Raw genomic sequence first — 24,262 nt, 5'->3', positions numbered from 1 at the left:
TAAATACTTTTTTTTTCACAGAAAGATTGCAGAGGGTCTGGAGGCTGTACATGGGCAGGGGCCTGGTGAGCTCTGTACATGGGACTGGGAGACCAGGGAGCCTCCACTTGAAAAGGTACTTTTTAATTAAAAAAAAAAAAAAAAAAAAAAAAAATATATATATATATATATGGAGCTACAATCACCCTCTCCCCACTCTCTGATTTAAAAGACACAAAAATAGATGTCTCTAAGATAAATGGGGATCCTGGGGCTTAAGGGTGTTTAAAGGGCTTCGCAAGGGCCAGGGCTTACAGGGGGCATCCCAGGCGCTGGGGCGAGTCCTGCGTCAGTTGGTAGGACAGTAGGCTTCATTGGATGCCACCTGTTTTTCACTTACAGGGAGACACAAGAGTCATTGTAAACGTGCCAACCAGTCTGGCACTGGCACAGGGCTGTGTAGTGGCCACAGTGGACGCTGCCTGAGTGGTTGCAAAGGGCACACAGCTGGTAGACAGGACTTCCAACTTTGCCACTGGCAAAGACCCCTAGGCTCAGTCACTGCAGTGGGAAGTCTACACCTACAGAACTTTACTTGATGGAGCCTCGGGAGACAGAAAATAGATTCAGATGGAGCATGAAGATGCAGGAGAATCTTTGTATAGTCAACTTTTGGCACCGCTTGTTTTCTGCCAACGTGGGTCACACACTGGGGCATTCTCTAACTCTAGCTCTTCTTTCTTGGTAAAAAGGCTCAAACAATCCCGCAGAGACACCTTGCCCCCAGTGAATCCTTTCTTGGGGATGGTCAGGGAGAGGTCACAAAAAAAAAACCTCGAAGGTCATGGAGTGGTATCCACAGGCCTGGCACTTGAGACAACTTTTCAACTGGCCCACAAACAGATCCACCATCTTGTTGTCCTCTTGTTCTTCCAGATAACACTTCCACATTAGGTTGGCCCAGTCTTCATCATTTAACTCAGGCTCTTTTAGCATAGCACCCCCCTCGGTGGGGTGGAGAGGGAGCTGGACCATGGGCAGGGACTGGTGAAGCCCCGCAACCTCCGTGGTTGATTTCAAGGTGTAGCCACTCCATAAAGAATGTCAGGAACTCTTGGGTATCCTGCTGGCTATATCCAGAGAAGAATGTTTTTCAAATGTTTACTAAATTGTTAATCTATATGTATTTATTAAGTTGTTTAAGCCTAATTGTTAAAAAAAAAAAACTGTTAGTTATTACTCTTAGACTGGTGGAGCCATAAAAATAGTACTAACAGACTGGGGGTGCCATGACCAAGAAAGTTCAAGAATCCTGCCACGACTCATTGTAAATAACACGTAAACACAAACACATTCACACATGTGCTAGTCACCCAGTGTGGGGTCTGATGTGAAATGACTTCTTAACAAACGTACTGAAGAATTAGTGAATGAATGAGGAAGCAGTGCTCCTCTGGCTTATCTTCCCATGTCTGGATATGTGTTCAAATTGGCCATCTTAGTGTGCAGCTCTCTCAGTGAATAACTCCCTTCCAGCCTTCCATTGCACAGGCTGGGAACAAGAAAATGGAAGCTAGGTGAGGTCCTGGATCACCGGGGTACCACTCTGGGCACACAAGAAATCTTCACAAAGCAAGTGAGCATGACAGAAATTGAAGGTATAAGGCTGAGGGAGAAGCTTCCATCCAAGACAGTTGACCAGGAACACACAAAAAAACCTGAGAACAAAAACACAAAGCAGCTGAGAGGGGCGGAGGGAGAGCCTGAATGAAAGGGCAGGGAGGTGTGAGAGGAGACAAGAACAGGAGGCAAAGGCTGGCAGAGGCGTGAAGTGAGACACGGAAGAACCAGAAGGTCAAGTCATTGAGTTTGAATGTCATTGAGATTTCTTGAAAAAAAAAAAAGAGTAGGTTGGATGATATGGTCAGTGTCTTGGGAAAGAAATGTCATTTTAGCACAAATGCTTGCAATGAAGCAACAAGGATACCAAGGTCACTTGGTTAATATGTAGCTTGGAGAGCTCCCAGATGGGCTCTGAGCAGGATTTGAGAAGAATTCAGAAGCATGACGGAGAGTGCAAAATAGGACCCGGGGTAGATTCATCTGAGGGAATCATCTATTATGTTAGAAGGGTTGCAAGTGAAGGAAAACAATACATGTTTTCTCTCTAGGCTGAAAATTTCTACACTAAACTCACTCCTTCAAATTAGGCTAGAGAACATGGTCTGATAGGGTTCACCTTTAGATTACCAATGGAGCAACAGGGATGTGGCTCAAATATAAAAACCTGCTCTCATACAGATTATGTCTGCTGAACAATGGCTCCGGATGGCTCGCCAGGCTGGCAGATGGCTCTGCTTGCGAGATTCATACCAAGTTTTGTCTCATTCTGTCTTTAAGAGGGTTCATTCATTTTGCATTGCCGCTCAAATTTTAATGTAGATCACATTTCAGTGTTATCTCTATGTGATCATACCATTTAAAATAAAGTATTTGCATCTGTTTATACTTGGAACATTTTACAACTTCATGTCAGACCTTTATTCTTAGTTGAGCCATTATTCTCTCCATGTATAAGACCTATTTATTCTGAAGTCCCCATTATCTTTTTACTAGTTCTTTGAAGTTGTATTGTATAATGGTCTTTTTGGTGTCCTGAAAGAGAATGATATCAATGTAGTCAGTATCATCAAGAAATGCTGGGGAGGCAGCTGAGATTGGTGGAAATTCACTAGACGAGGATCAAATCCCAAGTCTATCATACATTAGCTGTGACTTTGGCCCAGTTAGGTTACCTCTCTGAACATCTGCTCCTTCATCCATGAAATGACAAGGCGATAGTGACTGCAGGTAGAGTATGAGCTTGAGTTTCCCACGAGCCTGTGTGTGAATTCTGGGCCTACCATTTACTAACACCCTGAACCCAAGGAAGTGATTCAGCTGAGTCCAAATTTCACCTTGTATAAAATAAGAATAATGAGGTTTTCCTCATGGGGTTAATAAGATAAATGAAGGCAAGTGTAAGTAGAATTGCTAAATGTCTTGTTTTGAACCCCGCTGACTAGGATTTCAGTGCTCCCTTTAGGAAAAACATACATATATATACTTTTTAAAGTAGGGCATATATATATAGGGCATATACCATATATATATATAGGGGATATACCATATATATATATATATATATATAGGGTAGGTGTTATCTTGTCATGCCATGACTTAGGTGCAATTATTTCTACTTACTCTCTGAATTTATGCCTTACTACAGTGATTTGCAAATTAGACGTAAAGTATGGGACTTGATTCCACATAAATTCTGGTGTGAAAGGCAGACATGGCTGGCTCTATGCAGCAAAGCACACTTCAGAACTGTCAGCACACAGGATGTAATTATGAAATAATGCTCAATACTTTTATTGTGTAAACATAAGGGCAGGTCAGTGTTGGGTTTTGTATTAGTTCGTTTTCACACTACTATAAAGATACTACCTGAGACTGGGTAATTTATAAAGAGAAGAGGTTTAACTGACTCACAGTTCTGCATGGCTGGGGAGGCCTTAGGAAACTTACAATCATAGTGGAAGGCGAAGGGGAAGAAAGGCACACCTTACATGGCGGCAAGAGAGAGCATGCACAGGGAAAAACTGCCACTTAAAACCATCAGATCTCATGAAAACTCCCTCATTATCATGAGAACAGCATGGGGGAAACCACCCCCATGATCTAGTAACCTCCCACCAGGTACTTCCTTTGACACCTGGGAATTACAATTCAAGATGAAATTTGAGTGGGGACACAGAGCCAAACTATATCAGGTCTACTTTCATCTTTTACATTTATTCAGCAATTTTGTTTTTGTGATTCTTTATCCTTAAACTTCATCTTTTATTATCCTTAAACTTCATCTCTTATTATAAAAGTAGTATATACTTATTGAAAAAATTAAGAGAGTACAGATGATTTTAAAAATCACCTGTGATATCATGGTGAGAAATAACCACTACTAACATTTTGGTGTATAAATTCCAGTGTGTGTAGTAGGAGTGTGTGCACATATAAGTAGATATAAATAATATTTCACTGTAAACACAAGTTTTCAAGCTATAGTTTTTCAGGTAACATTTTTAATTGTGATACAATACACATAAAATTTACCATTTTAACTATTTAAAAGTGTACAATTCAGTGGCATCAAGTACATTCACAATGTTGTCCAACCATTAGCACAATTTTAGTTCTAGAACTTTTTCATCACCCTAAAAAGAAACGCCATACACAATTAACAGTCACCCCTCATTTCTCACACCCCTAGCCCATAGCAATCATTAATCTGCCTTCTGTTTGTATGGATTTATCTATTCTAGCTGTTTCATACAAATGGAATCATAAATGTGTGATTTGCATCTGCCTTCTTTCACTTCACTTAGCATAGTGTTTTCAAGGTACATCCATACTGTAGCATGTCTCAATACTTTATTTCATTCATGGATGAATAATATCCATTGTATGGATATACAATATTTTGTTTATCCATTCATTAACTGATGGGCTTTTGGGTTCTTTCAACCTTTTGGCTTTTGCAAATAATGCTTTTATGAATATTTATGTACAAGTTTTTGTTTGACTACCTGTTTTACTCCTATACCTATGAGTGGAATTTCACATAACATTTTATCATGAACATTTTTCTAGGTCATTGAAAATTCTTCTGCAATGTCTTTCCACATAGCTGCAGAAAGTTTCATTGCATGGCTTTACCAAAATTTATTTCACAATCCCCTATTGCTGGATATTTCATTTGCTCCAAAATTTTCAACACTGTACATCATGTTTTAGCTCTGTGGGACCCTTGATTGTTGTCATTTTTCAGCACTTTCTGTGGATCAGACCTGCTTAGGGGGCTGTGTTTCTAATATATTGAAATCTCACAACAATCTGAAAAGATATACAGTGTTATTCTGATTTTACAGGTGAGAAAATTGAAACAAAAAAGACCACATGGGGATGTGATATTAATGCTTGAGTCTGGATCAGAACCCAGGCCTATCTGTTTCCAATACCTGAATACGTTCCATTAAGTTCCATTTACAGGACTATTTTCTTAGGATACAGTTCTAGTTAAGGAGTTATAAATCAAAGAACATGCAAAATTTTAAATTATTTGTTGCAGAACTTTAAAAAGACAAGACACTTTTGGTAATTTCATCAACCTTGAATCAAGAATTGTAAAGATTTAATTTGGTTTCAAAGTACCATAAAAAGAAAGATGCTATAATCTCTGGCATGAAGGCCATATACAAATTGCAGAAAAATGAGCTTCATGTTTATGTAGATCATAAATTTACCGCCACAGCACAAATGTGAATCTAAGAGGTCTCAAACTGTAGAAGGAATGGCTAGAATTCACCATACCATGCTCTGAATCTTTTGCACTTGTCTAATCGTGATAAATCTTTTGATGAGTAATTCAAATCTGGAGGTTGTCAATGTGAGAAGAAAGGGGCTCCCTCCAAATTTTCTCTGGGAGGAGAGTTGGTATTTTGGACATGATGTTCATATCTCTCAACAGAATGTCATTTTTTGATAAGTGGAAATGTGTTTTCCACAAGGAACCTGCTGCTCTATGTAAGAACTGGTTTTATAATTGCTCTAACTTCTGTATTGAATACCAGACTGAAAAAAAATTTTTGTGCTATGAGTAATCTTGGTTTAATGGCTGTAACAGAACCAGTCCTGAATCAGTAAAAACCAGACTCTGTGGTTTGTTGGAGGTTTTTAAAAAAATTACACTTACTTGGTAATAAAAGGAACGTAAATGCAGATTTCCATCATTAAATGTTCCATGAGATAAACAATCTTTACTCGATAAATTGTTTCCAGCTAGTAATTTTGTTGAAACTATCTGACAACCCTATACCAATGTCTAGCACAATGCCTGTCCTCTTAGTAATTATTAATTTAATTCCCTGCATTGATTTTAAAAAGTAGTGAGATTAAAATTTATTTATTCTGGTAATAAATATGTATTGAGCACCTACTATCTTAAATTATTAGACACATCAATGAACCAAACAACTCCCTATCCTCATGGAGGTTAATATCTAGACCAGGTATCAGAGATGGGTGGAGGATACAAATTAGACCAAAAAAACCCCAAAAAACCAAAAAAGCTAAAACAAAGAAAAAGCAAAATAAGGGACAGAATGTAACAATGAGGATAACTTTTGACCAAAGACCTGAAGTGAGAGAGTGATGCCCTTTGATGATGGAGAAGGGACCACAGGCTAAGAAATACAGGTGGCTACCAGCTGCTGGGAAAGGCAGGGAAGTGGATTCTCTCCTGAGAGCCTCTGGAAGGAACCAGCTCTACCAATATTTTGACTTTAGCGGGGTGAAGCTGATTTCAGACTTCTGTCCTCCAGAACTGTAAAACAACACATTTGTGTTTTTTTAAGTCACTAAATATGTGTAATTTGTTACAGCAGTGATAGGAAAGCAATGCAGCCTCAATAGAACTGAAGAATTGTTGAAGCCAAGATACCAGAGGGAGTAACCTCAATAGCTGGGAGAATGGGGTTAGAAAAGGAGGTGCTTGAAGTTGAGCATATGGGAGAGTGAAATCCGTGGTTATGGCGAGGCTGAGACCATGAGATGCATGGATGAGGAAGGATAAGGACACAATCATTGCAGAGGACCTCAGAGGCCAGGGGTGAGAAAGATCACCTAAGTGGGTGTGAAATCCTCAAGGGTCATGATGAATGTGGCAATAGGGAGAGTGACCCTGAGCCAGGAGCTAACTCTTCTAGAAACAGGAGTACGTGACCTGCAGGTCTATCGATGGCTGGAGTAAGGAGGGTAGCAAGTGGTTTAGTCTGATAGCATGGGCTTCAAAATTGAGGGGGAAAAGGGAGGAAAGAGGGTACGAGTATGGTTTGGGAGAAGGACAATAAGGACCAAGGGCAACACCTACCCCACCTCTAAGCCCTTGGGCTTATACCATGAAAGCTGTGGGAGATAGAAGAGAGCTGCAGAGAAAGCATTCAGACAGGATAAGAAGGTAAGAAAGTTTGATGGGTGGGGCAGGGAGGATATGGGCGATTTTGCTGATAATGAATCTTGAGTTCCAGTGGGTCCCGTGGCAAGGTTTTGCTCTGTGCAGAAGTGGGAGATGGGACTAGATGGATGATATACAGGTACTGTATGTAGGTGAGAGACTGGAGATGAGAGAGGACTGGGTGGAGGTGGGGGAATCCTAGCTTCCTAATGGTGACCGAGATTTGTCCCAATAGCATCCTGGCAGATGGTGGTGAAAAGGTCGTGTGGATTGGGAGGAGGGTGGGGGTCATGTTATGGACACACAAGAAGGCTCTACAGGTCCCTCTTCATGCCTGTTTATGGCAGGAATAAAGGAAGGGGTGCTGTGTGTGAACGTGCTTTGAGAAGGATAGGCCATGCTATAAAGGGGAAAGTGTGTGAGTTACAGGATCATGTGATAAAAAGTGATGTATGAGGGGGAAAAAATCCTTTTCCTGCCTTGTTTTCACAATAGCACTCTCAGGCATCCACCCCGGGACTCTACAATGGCTGTCAGGCTTCCAACAACTCCCATTGTAGGCTGGAGCCTGACCTAGTGAGAAATTAGAACACCGTCTTTTAAAACCCATGTCTCTGTCTGTTCAACACCAAGGAGGTCCAAGAATAGACTGAGCTCCTTTCTTATGACCGGGAGGTTAAACTTCAACTTCGTAGGCTTGGTGTATTGTGCCTAAAATGCTCCTAAAACAACAGCTTTATAATAAACACAGAATCCCAATCTGAATATGAGTCAGGGGAAAATAATTCTATACCTTGTGGTTTCTGGAAATGTTTAGATTAAAAATAAAAACCTGTGTGGCAGGACCAACCTTGCAAAGAGTAAGCTTGCCAGCGAGTGCGTGTTGGCTGTCAGAGTTGAGTCATAGGGAAAGGGAGTTGCCACAGGGGCTTTGAGCTGTTTATTATATGATGTCCAGGTCTCAATAGCCAAGTAGACAAAAGGCTGGATATACAGGGAATGGAGAGCCCAGTGGGGCAAGAATTGAAAGGGCATCTTACAGTTGTCTACTATTTACAAAGAGGTCTCACCCAGCAATATATGTGAACATGCAATTCTGGCCATTGTCTTTCTGATATTAGGGTGAGTGTTTTAGTCTGTTTTCGCACTGCTGATAAAGACATATCGGAGACTGGGTAATTTATAAAGGACAAGAGATTTAATGGACTCATAGTTCCACGTGGCTGGGGAGGCCTCACAATCATGGTGGAAGGCAAAAGGCACATCTTACATGGCAGCAGCAAAGAGATAATGAGAGCCAAGCCAAAGGGGTTTCCCCTTACAAAATCATCAGATCTCATGAGACTTATTACTACTATGAGAACAGTATGGGGGAACCGCCCCCATGATTCAATTATCTCCCACTGGATCCCTCCCACACATGTGGGGATTATGGGAGCTACAGTTCAAGATGAGACTTGGGTGGAGACACAGCCAAACCATATCAGTGGGTATTCTGGGGGTTTTAAGTTGGGCTTGCTCACCATGTCAAGGGTGTAATACACCATCCTGCAAGTATGGTGTTCATCTGTGGTGGTGTATCCTGAACAAAGAATAGTCGTCAAAAACAACGGGTCCCTTGGGATCTGAGGACATTTTTTCCATAAATGGAGCACTATCATCTCCTCTTGAGAATACCAGTAGGGTCCTTGGCCATCAGTAATTAATTCAATTTTTCTGATTATTGAAGGGTATGCAAAGAAGACTCTGGAGGGCACCCAGTATCTGCTCTTCCCCATTTTTTGAAGGTGTGTAATCTTTCTTTCCATCCCTCAAGACATGGCAATCGTTAGAGCTACCTCTAACTCCTGTGAGCTGGCAGGGGTGCTCAGAGATGGCAAAACAATTTTGCTATCAGTCAAAAAAAAATTCACTTTGGAAAGTCCCTTCTGATGCTAACATTCTGTGATCCTAAAGCAAACCTCCTAATCCCCACAAATCATAGTGTGTATCCTTAAGGCTAATAGAGTTTGACGTTGAAGGGCCCATCTCATAGCTGCCTCTCCTGATGGGAACAGTCAGAAGGGCACTCCATGCATCTTTCTGCTGTCCTTGAATGTTCATGCAATAGCAGACAACTGTCACTTTGCTTGAACAGAGCGTAATTTGCTATTACTTTACTCAAACATACTTCAATGTAATAGATGCAGAGTAACACTGAAAAGCTGGCTTGTTGTTTTAGTCTACACTTTCATCCGTAGTCACTAGTAGCCAGACTTCAAAAATACCAAGCATCCTGTGTTTCAGTCATGTCATCAATTCTTGATTCCTCTCCAGGGAAGTATTGAGTTCCTTAGCATATGGCCTCTTACTAAGATCAGCAACCAATCCTATAAGCAAACAGAGAAGGGTGAAATCTCAGGAAGTGTAGGGCTCTCCAGGGATGCACGAAGTCACTGGTATCTCAAAGGGCATCCACTTATTAGCTTGCTTTGCAAGCAGCTGCTCTCTTGACCTAAGGGAACAAAAGGATTTGAGCTGAGACTGGGGGCAAAGAAGGTAGAGAGAGGAAGAAGGTGCATAGGACCTGTAGGGTCCAAGGCTGCGAAGGGGTGCAGGAGGTATGTCTGGAGCATCTATGGGACTGAATGAGAGCCCTGGAAACCTCTCAGAGGAGGCAGTGATGAGGGAAGACGAAGGCAAAGTTCACCTATTTTTCTATGTTTTCCTAAGTCAGCAAAATTGCTTCCCTATTATCCAAAGGGAATAAAATGTTTAAGGAAACCCAGGAAGCATTTTATTTCCATGTGACTTGTGAGTATGTCAAAGTGATTAAAATTTCATAGTCAGTCACCAAACAGGAGATGGTGTCTCTCAACCCACCCCATTGGTTTTACACAGGGGTGGTGATTTTTGTTTGTTTGTTGTTGTTTTCTTATCACAAAGGACTTCATGCACTAGAGGCCTAAGCATCTAAGAAGGAGATTTCTGAGGCTCTTCCAACCCCAGTCCCTTCCTGTCCTCAGCCTGGACGGCAAATCACTATCACCAAAGCCAACAAAATTAGAAGGCTCCTTGACTTGGGACCTGGAATCTATATTTTTAAAATTTCCCTAAGCAGACAGGTTTGGAAACTACTGAAAATTCCCAAGAATGACAGAAAAGAGAGTGGAAGAAGTGCGGGACTAGGGACAGAAGTCAGAAGAGGAGGGGCTGAGCTGTTCTTATGTGTCCTTCTGCAGCAGGAGGCTGCACTTCCCGTCTTCTGCTCCTCCCTGTCTTTTCTCTGGCTCTTGGAAAGAGTGAGCAGAAGCCAGGTAGAAAGACCCTTGGATGCCCTACACTAAGGATGTTTGCATTTTGGGGTCAGACTAAATGGGGTCAGACCGCTTGACCATCTGTGGCCTGTGTGAATTACCCAACTTCACCAAGCTTCAGTTTCCTCATCAATAGCACTTACTAAATGGCTGCCACCATCAGTTCATGGGTCCAAGCCAAGCCATGGTTGGCTATAGTCCATAGCTTCCAGGCAAGTCCTGACACCACAGCTCTGACAATTCCAGGCACCAAAGATGTGCCAAGGACAGCACTGAGGTGATTTTCAGGGCACACCAACTCCAATGGAGCGGGAGCCAACTGAAAAGTGGACCAAGTCTTTCCACAGCCCATCCCACAGTCCTCTCCTCCTCACCCTGCAGACCCTCAGCCTTGCTGGGCTCTGAATTGCTAAGCCCAAGGCAAGCCTCTTCTTCCAAATGAACCACCATATTTTTCTCCCTGCTTTTGCTCTCTTGCAAACTCTATTCCTTTGAAGCTGACCACTGCTAATACTTGGTCTGATTAAAGCAATTATCAGTAAGGTATAGATGACTGTTGCATTTGCAACTTTACAGGGAGTGTATGTTAATTCAAAAACATCCCCTCAGAGTGGTAAAATAGATTCAGGAGATGGATCTTTATAGATTCAAAGGAAGTCTTCACCCCAAAACTGTTCTGTCAACCCCATCATCACTACCCTATTTTTTTCCTGGGTCAGTTTTGCCTGTAGCTCTACACCACACCAGATGAAGTTAGGTACATGGGCACTCCTGAAGGATAGTGCTGGCTGACATTAAGACTATATGGTTCCATCAGAAGCCACAAGCACAATCACCAGCATTATCTTTCTTCAGAATGTCAGAGTTTCCCAGGGGTATCCATCTGCAACCGCTATCTATTCCCAAGCTCAGTCTGCCTGTATGGAATCCCCTCTACCACGAGTAAAATCTTGAATGGATACACATGTTACACCTTCAAGTCCAAGAATATAGTTGGGCTATAAGACATTAAGAAGCCCAAAATTCCTGGGAATGTCATACAAACTGCCCATATTTCTCTAGGATTAGGTTTGTCTACACATGACCCTCCCCTCTGCCAAACAGCTTAAATATATAACTATATTTCCCTCTCGTATAAAAGTCTGAAATAGGTGGCCCAAGGCCAGCAGGGGTGCCATGGTATCATTCCCATGATTCTGTCTCATTGCTGTTCCCCAAGAGGCCTGCATTCGTGGATAGCTCATGGTCCAAATGGCTGCTCCAGTTCCTGCCAACATGTCCACATTCCAGCCAGAAGCAGAGAGGAGAAAGGATGAGCACACATTCCACTTAAGGACATTTTACAAAAATTTAACACAATTTCCATTGAGGTTCTGCTGAACGGAATTTAGTCACTGGACCACACTTTCCTGCAAGGAAGGCTGTGTGAAGTGGAGCCTTTGCCTGAGTGCATCTTCATGTCTAGGTTACTGTGGGCTTTCCTCACCCCTCCTGACTTCCATGTGCTATAGCATCCCTGTGCCTGCCACTGCCTGAAGACACTGCCTCCTGGGGTGATATGGTTTGGCTGTGTCCCAACCCTAATTTCATGTTGAACTGTGATCCTGAGTGTTGGAGGTGAGGTCTGGTGGGAGGTGATTGAATCATGGGGGTGGTTTCTAATGTCTTAGTGCCATCGCCCTAGTGCTGTTTCTTGACAGAGTTCTCAAAAGATCTGGTTCTTTAAAGGTGTGTAGTACCTCCCCTTTTTCTCTCTCTCTATCCTGCCGCCATGTTGAAGACATGCTTGTTTCTTTCCCCTTTGCCCTTCTGCCATGATTGTAAATTTCCTGAGGCCTCCCCAGCCATGCCTCCTATACAGCCTGTGGAACTGTCTATCAATGAAATGTCTTTTCTCTATAAATTACCCAGCCTCAGGTAGTTCTTTAAGGCAGTGTGAGAACAGACTTATACATGGGGCATAACACTTCTTTCTTGCTTCAGCGGTTATAGCACCTGTGAGGTCACACCCTGTGCAATCCTTGGTGGTGATCTGGGACTGAGTCCCTGAGAATATTCACTTTTTATTAATTTTCCTAAGGCATGGTGGAGGACATCCTCCATTCTGACATTGCAGTAAGAAAGTCGGAAAAAGCCTCCCAGGTGGTTCCTTTCACTAATCTATAAAGGTGTTAATGAGGCTTCTGATATGGTAAGTCCTGGACAAGGTGTTGAGAACACAGCAAACAAAAGGCTCTGTCTCTGCCCTCAAGGAGCTCAGGGGCCCCCGGGGAGACAGGGGTGAGTGCAGTGTCAGAGATCTGTGGAAGGTTATAAGGGGGTTCTGAAGGAGAGTACCTGGATGGTCAAGGCAGATGGAAGTGGCCAGGTAAGTCACCTCGAAAGGGGTTAGGCTGAGATGAACTTTAGAGGAAAAGCAGGAGTTGGTCAGGCAAAACAGAAATGTGCATTCAATGAAGTTTACCATTGCCAGAAGCAAGGAGAAAGAAAAGAGTGTGCAGTGTTCTTGCAAGTATATGCTATTGAGCACGACTGGAAATGCAAGAAGATGAAATTAGAGTATCAGGAAGGAAGGCATGTACCCACTCACAGTCTTGTATACAATGACCAAGAACAAGCAATGAATTTGACAAAATTCTCTCTGGGATCAGAGTCCTGTTTGGGTACCTAAAGTGTGGGGCTGGATACTCCATTATACACTTACAGGATTTCAGCTTATTGCAACCTTAATCTTCAAATAATGGTATGCTTGTGGATCCTGGTCACTGGTCTCCACCCTCTTGTCAGCACCTTTCTGTATGTTGTGTGGTCTCCTGCATGTCTTGTCGACTATTTTCTACAACTATCTCTGTCATCGACTGTCGCTTTGTAAAGATGCTTTGTTTTGCTCGTCAAACTGTAATTTTCTCTGCATCCTGCATGGAGGTTTATCCCACCTCTCAGCTCAACAGTCAATGGTTGAGGTCCCAGCTTTCACTTGCCCTGGCCTGCTCCTCCCTAATCTGTCATAGCACATCAGTGCTGCAGATAGAAAGGAAATCTAAGCAACGTAGATTAGGGGTGAGGAAAGGTGTGGTAGGTAGTCTCCAAGAAGAACCCCAGTGAGCCTTGCTTCTAATCTTCACACCCTTGTGTAGTTGCCTCCCATATCATACCTAAGTTGGTCTGTGTGATTACAGAATATGGCAGATGTGATGATATGTCACTTTCAAGGCTAGATCATAGAAGACTTTGTGGCTTCTGCCACTCTTTCCTTATCACAGGCTCTGAAGGAAGCCAGTTGCCGGATAGTCAAGGCACTTACATCACCTTATTGAAGGGTCTATGTGGGGAAGAACTAAGGCCTCCTACCAGTGGCCTTCTGCCATCAGGATTCAGTCCTCCTGCCAACAGCCACGTGAATGAGCCTTCTTGGAGGCAGACCCTCCAGCTCCATCAAGCTTTAAATAGCTGCAGCTCTAGCTGACATCTTGACTGCAACCTTAGGGGAGACCCAGAGAAGAACGCTCCAGCTAAGGCCATTTTGAATTCCTGACCACCGACACTGAGATCATAAATACCCATTGTTCTAAGCCAGTGTGTTTTAGTGTTATTTGCTGTGCAGCAACTGATAACTAATACAATAAACTTCCCACCTTCTTCCTCACTCCCCTGCTAGAAGAGGTAATGCGACCTGATTGGCTAGATTTCAAGACATGGATTGGGTTATGCTCATTGGTGAATGGGTCACTGGCAACCAGTCAAGGACTTACTGAGTCCCTACCATGAGCTGAGTGCTGTTTTAGGTGTTGGAGATACAGCAACATATAAACCAGTGCCCCTGACATTCTAACGGGAGGAGGAAGGCAATGGGTACACACTCTTTATCAATATGTGCTATCAAAAATATGAAATTAGGTTGCTGTTTCTTTTAAAAACATTTTTAATTAGTTGGGCGCAATGGCATGCCTGTAGTCCCAGCTACAGGAGATTACTTGAGCCCAGGAGTTCGAGACCAGCCTGGGGGATACAGCAAGACCATGTCAAAAAAAAAAAAAGAATATGAAATAGACTCACATGTGCAAAGAGTCAGGAGGAATGCTTTAGCTAGGATGAGCAAGAAAGAGCCCTCAGAGCTGGTGGCATCTGAGTTCTGACATGAAAGTTGAGGAGGAAATGACTATCATGGGGAATGCCATTACTAACAAATGCAAAGTCCAGAGAGAGAAAAGAAGTTGGCATGTTTTAAGGATGAAAAGAAGGCCAACAGTGGAAACGCAGGAGAGTGGAGGGAGGTGTATCTCAAAGTCGCGTACCCGCACTTTCTTCTTGCAGCTGGCTGGGTCAGTGGAGGCAGAGCTTGTGTCCTTGAACAAAATCTTGCTATCTCGTCCTCCCACACTTTACTCCTCCCCACACAGACGCCCTCAGGTCTGGAGTGGAAAGGGGTGGGCTTCCAAGCTTTTCCAAAGTGCTTCACTGTAGGGGAAGTTAGGACTTAGGACAATTTGTCATAAAACGGTAAGTGGATTTTCATTTTTTCTGTTCCCTTGACAACCCCAAGGAGGGAGGCAGGCTTGAGGAGCAGAGAGAACTCAGCTATTCCTGGATTCTTCAAATACTATCAACACTCACCACCTCTGTTCATAGGCGTGACTGTGGAGTGGGCACATGATGGAGAAAGTGTGTGCATCAAAATTAACATCATGAGTCTAGAACAAAGCGCGTGAAGGGGTAACAGATGAAGAGTATGACCTGATTCCTACCTCAAATGTGTCATGAAGAAACTTTCCACAGGAACATTCCTGGGCTTGCATTACATGCTCATATGTGGGAATTAACTCCCTAACACCTTTACATGTTTACGAATATAAAAGTTTCCAGATCACTCCTTTAAAAAATGTAGTGAGAGACTATTGATGAAACAGGATATAGCCGTCCTCATTCATAAGTCTTCAGATTTTCATGCAGAAGGTAAAAGCTGGCAAGGGGGTATTAAAGATCCAGTCATCGATCAATTTGCTTTTAGGAGGGAGGGGCCCAAATCCTCTGGTTCAGTGAATGGGCAAATATCAGAAGCAAGGTATTCCAAACTGGATGACGTCATGAAGTTCGCAAGGTACAAGCATGACAAGAAATAACAAGAAGTAAAGAATGTAGGACTAACTGCTGAGCTCTGTTAACCATGTAGCAGATCCTCCTAAGAGCTTTAGTGGTGAAACCAGAGAATTGTTTTTTGGCATTAACCGGATATGACAAAAATAGCACTAAATTCCTGCAAAAGCTCCGAGTGGGTGGCAGAACTACAGGATAAAATGAGATGTGAAGAGGCTTGTGTGATGTCTGCCTACCAAATTGCTTTGAAGGGCAAAAAGTCAGAAAACCTTATAGATTAGAAATAGAATAAGAATTACTTAGGGAGAGTTACAGAAGAAATAGCTGATTCTCAGAAGACTTCTAAGCCAAATGAAAATAAATGGGATTTCTGAAATTCAACAATGAAAAACAAAAACAAACCTGAAAATGAATCAACCTAGCCAAATGAGTAGGAATCCACAGCTTAAAGAAAATAAGGGACTCACTTAAGAAAGAGCTCATACACTCCGCGGTGTCCTTCTGTTTTGTTTTTTTTTTTTTTAAGTAATACTTTGATTTGCATAAGCATCTGACCTGATAATGGGACTTTGATTCTATTTGGTGCAGGTCAAAAGGTGTATCCCTTCGTCTGCTGATAAGGGAGTTGTTGGGCCTGGGTGAGGGCCAAAAAGCAAGGAGGAAGGGAAGTTAAGGAAGAGAGTTTGATTCAGGCCCCTACTGAACATTGCAGACATTTCTGTAAGACGGAGTGCAAAGTAATAATTTGTCATTTAAATATCAAGAATACACAAACGAGAAAGTCCTAATAAGTAAAATCAGTACATAATTTTATTTTTTGTTTTTATTTCAAGCTCTCAACCCCCAACTGTAATCCAAAGTCCTTTTATCTGTCCACCCACAGCTAATGAAGGATGAACCTCATTCTGGACAAGAAGCCCTCAAGGCCCTGCATGGGCACCCAGGGCTGGCCTTTGTCTGGGCAGGGAAGTGGTGGTTTTACTGCTGACCAGCACTATACCTGAAGTTCCCTGTGGCAGGCAGAATTCTAAGAATCACCCCCCAGAGACCCTTGTTTTTGTATTGCCCCTTTCCCTATGAGTGTGGGTGGATGCTGGGAGTAATGATGAGATCCCACTCCATGGTTGTTTCATTATAAGGTGAAGAAAGATTGTCTAGCAGGCCTGATGGATCACATAAGCCCTCTAAAAGCAGAGCTGTCTTCAGCTAGTCACAGAAGAGGATGTCAGTGATTGGAACCACAAACAGGATTTGATGTACCATTGCTGGCTTGAAGATGAAGGCCCCATGGCAAGTAATGGGAGCAGCTTCTAGAAGCAGACAGCAGCCCCTACCTCACAGCCACCAAGGAAATGGTGACCTTGGCTCTACATCCCCGAGGAACTGAATCTGGCCAACAACTTGAGTGAACTTTGAAGCAATTCTTTTTCAGATCCTTCCAATAAAAGCCCAGCCTGGCCAGCACTTTGATTGCAATTTGGCAAAGTCCTGAGCAGAGAATCTAGTCAAGCCTGCCCTGACTTCTGACATCTTGGATTGTGAGATAAGAGATGGCATTACCAAAAAAAAAAAAAAAAAAAAAAAGAAGAAGAAGAAGAAGAAAACTTCAAGCCAATATCCTCAATGAACATAGATGCAAAAATTCTCAACAAAACATTAGCAAACTGAATCCAGCAGCACATCAAAAAGCTAATCCACCATGATCAAGTAAGTAGGCTTTATTCCTAGGAGGCAAGGTTGGTTCAATGTACACAAATCAATAAATGTGATTCATCACATAAACAAAACTAAAAACAAAAACCACATGATTATTTCAATAAATGCAGAAAATACTTTCAATAAAATTCAACTTACCTTTATGTTAAAAACCCTCAACAAATGAAGCATTGAAGGAACACACTTCAAAATAATAAAAGCCACCTATGACAAATCCACAGCTGACATCATACTGAATGGGCAAAAGTTGAAAGCATTTCTCCTAAAAACTGGAACAAGACAAGGATGCCCTCTTTCACCACTCCTGTTTGACATAGTATATGAATTCATAGCAAGAGGAATCAGGCAAGAGAAAGAAATAAAAGATATCCAAATAGGAAAAGAGGAAGTCAAACTATCCCTGTTTGCAGAGAATATAATTCTATATCTAGAAAACTCCATACAGTCTTTGCCCTAAATCTCCTTGATCTGATAAAGAACTTCAGCAAAGTTTCAGGATACAAAATAAATGAACAAAAATCAGCAGCATTTCCCTATACCAATAACATCCAAGCTCAGAGCCAAATCAAGAATGCAATTCCATTCACAATAGCCACAATAAGAATAAAATACCTAGGAATACAGCTAGCCATAGATGTGGAAGATCTCTACAATGAGAATTACAAAACACTGCTTAAAGATACCAGAGATGACATAAACAAATGGAAAACATTCCATGCTCATGAATAGAAATAATCAATATTGTTAAAATGGCCATACTGCTCAATGAACTTTATAGATTCAGTGCTATCTGTATCAAACTACTAATGCCATTATTCACAGAGTATTCTAAAATTCTTATGGAACCAAAAAGGAGTCTGAAAAGCCAGGCAATTGTAAGCAAAAAGAACAAAGCTGGAGACATCACATTATCCAGTTTCAAACTATACTACAACGTTACAGTAAGCCAAACAGCATGATATTGGTACAAAAACAGACACATACACCAGTGCAATAGAATAGAGAGCCCAGAAGTAATTCTGCACACCTACAACCATCTGATCTTCAACAAAGTTGACAAAAACAAACAATGGGAAAGAGATTCCCTATTCAATAAATAGTGCTGAGATAACTGGCTGGCCGTATGTGGAAGATTGAAACTGGACCGCACCCTTGCAGTATATACAAAAGTCAACTCAAGATAGATTAAAAACTTAAATGTAAAACCTAAAACTATAAAAACCCTGGAAGATAATCTTTGAAATACAATTCTAGACATAGGACCTGGTGAAGATTTCATGACAAAGTTGCCAAAAGTAATTGCAACAAAAACAAAAATTGACAAATGGGATCTAATTAAACCAAAGAGCTTCTGCACAGCAAAAGAAACTATCAACATAGTAAACAGACAACCTACAGAATGGGGAAAAATATTTGCAAACTATTTATCCAGCAAAGGTCTAATATCCAGAATCTATAAGAAACTTAAAGACATTAACAAACAGAAAACAAATGACTCCCCCCTAAAAAGTGAGCAAAAACATGAACAGACACTTTTCAAATCCATGCAGTCAACAAGCATATAAAAAATACTCAACATCAGTAATCATTAGAGAAATGCAAATCCAAACTACAATGAGATATCATCTCACACCAGTTAGAATGGCTATTATTAAAAACTCAAAAAATAACAGATGCTGGTGGGGTTGTGGAGAAAAGGGAACACTTATACACTGTTGGTGGAAATGTAAATTAGTCCAGTCATTGTGAAAAGCAGTTTGGCAATTTCACAAATAAATTAAACAGAATCACCATTTGACCCAGCAATCCCATTTATATACCCAAAAGAATATAAATTATTCTATCATAAAGACACATGCACATGTGTGTTTGTCACAGCACTGTTCACAATAGCAAAGACATGGAATCAACCTAAATGCTCATCGGCGGTAGACTAGATAAAGAAAATGTGGTACGTATATACACTATGAATTGTTACTCAGAGATCTTTTCTTTTGCAGCAACATGGATGGAGTAATTATCCTAAGTGAGCTAACATATGATCAGAAAACCAAATACCGCATGTTCTCACTTATCAGTGGGAGCTAAGCAATGAGTACACGTGGACACAAAGAAGAGAACAATAGACACTAAGGCCTACTTGAGAGTGGAGGGTGGGAGGAGGATGAGGGCTGAAAAACTACCTATTAGGTACTATGCTTATTTCCTGGGTGATGAAATAATCTGTACACCATGACACACAATTTACCTATGCAACAAACCTGCACATGTACCCTGGAACCTAAAATAAAATATTAAAGAAAGAAAAGAGAGATGATATTGTTTTAAGTTGCTAAGTATATGGTTATTTGTTATGCAGCAAATGCAGCATATGCAGTAGCAAATCCGTCTACCCCCTTGCCTGAAATTCCCTCCCACGTATCATTTCTGGAAGGCTGCATTCGTTTCTTATTGCTGTTGTAACACATTACCATAACTGCATGGCTTACACAACACAAACTTGCTATCTTACAGTTCTGGAGGCCAGGAATCCCTAACAGGTCACACTGGACTAAAATCAAAGCGTCAGTAGGGCTGAATTCCTTCTGCGGGCTCCAAGTAAGACTTTGCTTCCTGCTTGTTCCAGCCTCTAGAGGCTGCTGCCTTCCTTGGCTCATAGCCCCTTCCACCAATCACATCGCGATGACCTCTGCATCTGCCGTCACATGTCCACCTCTGACTCTGACTCTCCTCCCTCCCTCTCTTACTTATAAGGGCTTATGTGATTCCACTGGTCCCCCTCCAATGATGCAGGATAATCTTCTCATAGTGAGGTCCTTAATTACGTCTGCAAAGTTATTTTGTCGTGGAAAGTAACAACACAGTCACAGGTTCCAGGGATTGGGAAACGGACATCTTTGGGGGCCATTATTCAGCCTCTTGTAACAGGCTTCCCTAATTTGGTCTGCTTTTCATCTTTCATTTTTTGCTACTTGAAAGTGAGTAATATTTTTTAGAAAGATTTTCTTTCCCAATCTTCCCATTCATTTACTCAGTATTTATTAGATGCCTATTTCACAAGACCATCCTGTTGTATAAATCAATAATTTATATAAATAGCATCCCTTCCGAAGTTGTTCAGTCTACACAAACATACCAGACAACTCTACTCATGCTTGTTAGACATTGAGCAAGAGATGTAGTGTAAACAAAATGACAAATCCCTGCCTTTATTTATTGAATGACTGCAGGAGGCTAGGGTGGTGTCTGCGCATGTGAATTTTCTAAAACTCCCCAAGTTATTCTGATTTGCACTGAAACATGAGGACCACTGAAGCCCCCAAGCCTGATACTACCTAGACCTATTGAAGTAGAATCTTCACGGCGGGGGTTGGGGTGTCATAGTCTGTTTGGGCTGCTACAATAAAAGACCACAAACTGAGTGGTTTATAAACAACATAATTTTTTTCTTATAGTTCTGAAGGCTGGAAAGTTGGAGATCAAGGTGATGGCAGATGCAGTGTCTGCTGAGACCCCCTTTCTGGTGTCCTTTCATTGTGGAGGGGGCAAGGCAACTCGTGGGATAGCTTTTATAAGGGCACCAATCGCGTTGATGAGAGCTCTACCTTTGTGGCTTAATCATCTCCCAAAAGGCTTCGTGAGCTCCTCATACCATCACATTGGTGGTTAAGATTTCAACATAAGAATTTTGTAAGGGACACAAATATTCAGACCATGGCAGTGGGGTAGAGACAACTGTCTTTTGAAAATCTCCCTTAGGTAATTATGATGGACACAAAGCCTTGGGTTTGTCTGCTTGAGACACGATGGTCTATCAGTTGGTGCCTAGAGGGCATGAGATATGGGAATTATATTTGATGGAACTGAAGGAAGGAAAGAGTATGGTAAGCAAGTGTCCCTGGGAAGCCCGAGGGAAGGACAACTCCTCCAAGATCAGGGAACAGGAAGAAGGAATAATATAGGGAGAAAACCCATAAAGTAAAATCCTCTTCTCCACTAGGCAGTGGTGGTGACAGGGGCAACCTGAGGAGGGCTAGAAGTTGGGGCATCTGTCTCCATTATTGCACATGGGAGCCTTAGTATTCTTAATAGTTGAAGGGACCATAAGTGAGGTATCTGAAGGCCAGACAGAATTTGTTTTCAGAAGGTTGAAGAGAGACATGTTGAGGGGACAATTCAGAAGACCTGTTTATACCTGTCGGGGCTGTAAAGAGCTCAGGAAAGATTTTTAGAAAACAACTTTGACAAAAAACAAAATAGGAAAATGGAAAGTCTATTCATCACCATTAAGAGTAGAAGAGCATTTGGGAGGCCAAGGTGGGTGGATCACGAGGTCAGGAGATCAAGACCATCCTGGCTAACACGGTGAAACCCTGTCTATACTAAAAATACAAAAAATTAGCTGGGCCTGGTGGTGGTGGCCTGTAGTCCCAGCTACTAGGGACATTGAGGCAGGAGAATGGCGTGAACCTGAGAGGTGCAGCTTGCAGTGAGCCGACATTGCGTCACTGTACTCCAGCCTGGGCAACAGAGAGAGACTCCATCTAAAAAAAATAATAATAATAAAAAGTAGAAGAACAGAGAAAATGGCCTCTGAGAAGCACTTTAGGGCACGAGTCAAACTGGGAGAGGAAAGGCAGGACTGTGTATAAGAGTTAAGTTGGAAGGACACTCACTGTGATGAGGAGGCAGCCCGGGCTCAGAGGCCCTGGGCAAATGCAAAACCATCTCAAGGCCGTGAGTAGCAAGAGACTGGAATCCAGGTACCAAGAGGAAGTCAAGGGCCGGAGCTCTGGCCTGGGTAAGGACTGTCTGTGCAAATCCCCTGGGCCGGGGAGGAAAATCTAAGGGTCTGATGAGTGTCTTCTCATTGGCTACGTGGTGAATGCCATGTTGTTTGGTATCAAAACAACTTTCAACAACATTAACAGAATGTTTAAAGAAAATATGCATTTATAACACCATCTACCTAATGTAACAGCAGAATGAAATATTCGAGAACGACCATTTTGAGGACTGACATTCACACATATAGGCATCAAACTCCTATTCTGATTCGGAAAATGATTATTCTCTTAAAACATCTTGCTTTGCATGTCTAGTTGCATGGAGAAGGATGTGAAATAAAAGTCAAGTCAAATAATGCAAAATAAAAGCCACAATTACACTTGGATAAGTGGAAAAAAAGAAAGAAAGAAAAGTAACTCTTAATTTCACCCCTGAGAAATAACATTTTCTGTTTATACATTTATTTACACTTGTATTTCCTAATATCATACTGTACATATAACTTATTTTGTGTACACACACAAGCACACACACTTTATATAATTGGATCATCTTTTTGTGTCATTACATGTTATTCTCCTGCCACACCAATAATAATGCTTATTTAGTAATATATTGTATGGGTGTGCTATTTCTCAAGGTTCTCCATAACCAGGTATGTATTTCAGAGTTTAGCAGCTGGGTCTTCAGTCAATTAGCAAGAACTGAAAAGTTCATTCTCAAGGCTAAATAATAAATGTATTAACATTTATTTAACCAGTAACCTGTTATCTGATATGAAGGTAGTCTAATTGTTTGATATTATTTAAAATGTTGTAGTAGATACCTTTGTGGTCAAATTTATTTCTTTTCATATCTCAGAACATTTTTAAAAATTAAATTCCTGGAAGTATAAGAGTTAGGCCAAAAGTTACACACATTAAGAATGTATTGAAAATGTGCCCTACCGAGAGAGTGAGCCAATTTATATTCGTGCCAACAGTATGGGAGAGAGCCTGTTTTTCTGCACCCTCACCAATATTGGCTATGGTCATTTAAAAATTATTGCCATTTTAAAAAGTGAAAAATGCTATGTTATTTTCAATCATGGCCTTTTGATTACTCATTAGATTAATCTTATGTTTTTGTCTATTTATATATTTTTCCTTATGAATTACCTATTCATAATGTCCTATGCTTATTTTTCCTGGCAAAGATGTTAAACATTTATTGATTGATGGATATTTGTTGATTTATAAGATTTATCGATTTCTAAAAAGTATAATGTACTCTATATATTAAGTGTATTACCCCTGGTCTTGGATGTTGTGAATATTTTTCCTAGCTTGTCATTTACTTTCTGATTCTGCTTAGGGTGAGTTGGGTTCGGTTTGCTTTGTTTTGAAGCCCAGAAGCTTTCTTTTTTTTTTTTTTTTGAGATGGAGTCTCACCCTGTCTCCCAGGCTGGAGTGCAATGGCACAATCCTAGCTCACTGCAACCTCCCCCTCCCAGGTTCAGGTGATTCTCCTGCCTCAGCCTCCCACGTAGTTGGGATTACAGGCCCACACCACCACGCCTGGCTAATTTTTTGTATCGTTTGTATCGTTAGTTTCACTATGTTGGCCAGGCTGGTCTTGAACTCCTTCCCTCGTGATCTGCCTGCCTGGGATTACAGGCGTGAGCCACTGTACCTGGCCCAGCTTTCAATTTTTTAAATATAACCAAGTCTATCCATTTTTGTTTCCCTTCCAGCCTTCTCCTTTTGCTGTTATACTTAAAAAAGCCATCTCTACTACAAAATTATTTAAATATTGGCCTATGTATTTTTCTAGAATTATTTAGGTTCTCAGTGCGGTTGAACTTCATTTGGGTATAGAATATAAAGAAAAGATCAAATGTTTATTCCCAAATATCTGGCCAAATGTCACAACACTCTCTATTAAATAAATCATCAAGTTCCCTTGTTTGAAAGCTACTCTTTCCATGCAATGATAATACCTAACCCTTATTGAATGATAACTCTGTCCCAGGAACCATGTGAGGTGCCTTTCCTGCATTAGTCCCCTTCATCCCTACCCCATGAGTTTCTGATATTATCTTCATTTTACTGAGGAGGAGATGGGCACAGAAGGATTCAGTGACTTATGCAAGATCACACAGGAAGTAGAAAGCCAGGAATCAAACCCAATCAGGCTATCTTCAGAATCTAAACTCTTCCAATACTATACTATACTGCCTTCATAATTTTTGATATATTCTTCAGCTTATTCTGGACTTTATACTCTGTTTATTTATTTTTTCTTTAATTATAACATCATTACCTTTACAACTGTATAATCTATTTTACTGTCTGGT

The 24,262-nt window shown here is 41.4% G+C and overlaps 1 pseudogene; it reads right to left on the bottom strand.

Moving 5' to 3' along the window:
* Nucleotides 1–233: 233 nt before the first annotated feature.
* LOC102129591 (ubiquitin carboxyl-terminal hydrolase 21 pseudogene) lies at nt 234–1,211 on the bottom strand (annotated as a pseudogene).
* Between the last annotated feature and the right edge of the window lie 23,051 nt (nt 1,212–24,262).

This window comes from Macaca fascicularis, chromosome 12 (assembly GCF_037993035.2).
Source record: "Macaca fascicularis isolate 582-1 chromosome 12, T2T-MFA8v1.1".
NCBI classification, from domain to species: Eukaryota; Metazoa; Chordata; class Mammalia; order Primates; family Cercopithecidae; genus Macaca; species Macaca fascicularis.
This window is presented reverse-complemented; position numbering and strand designations above follow the sequence as displayed.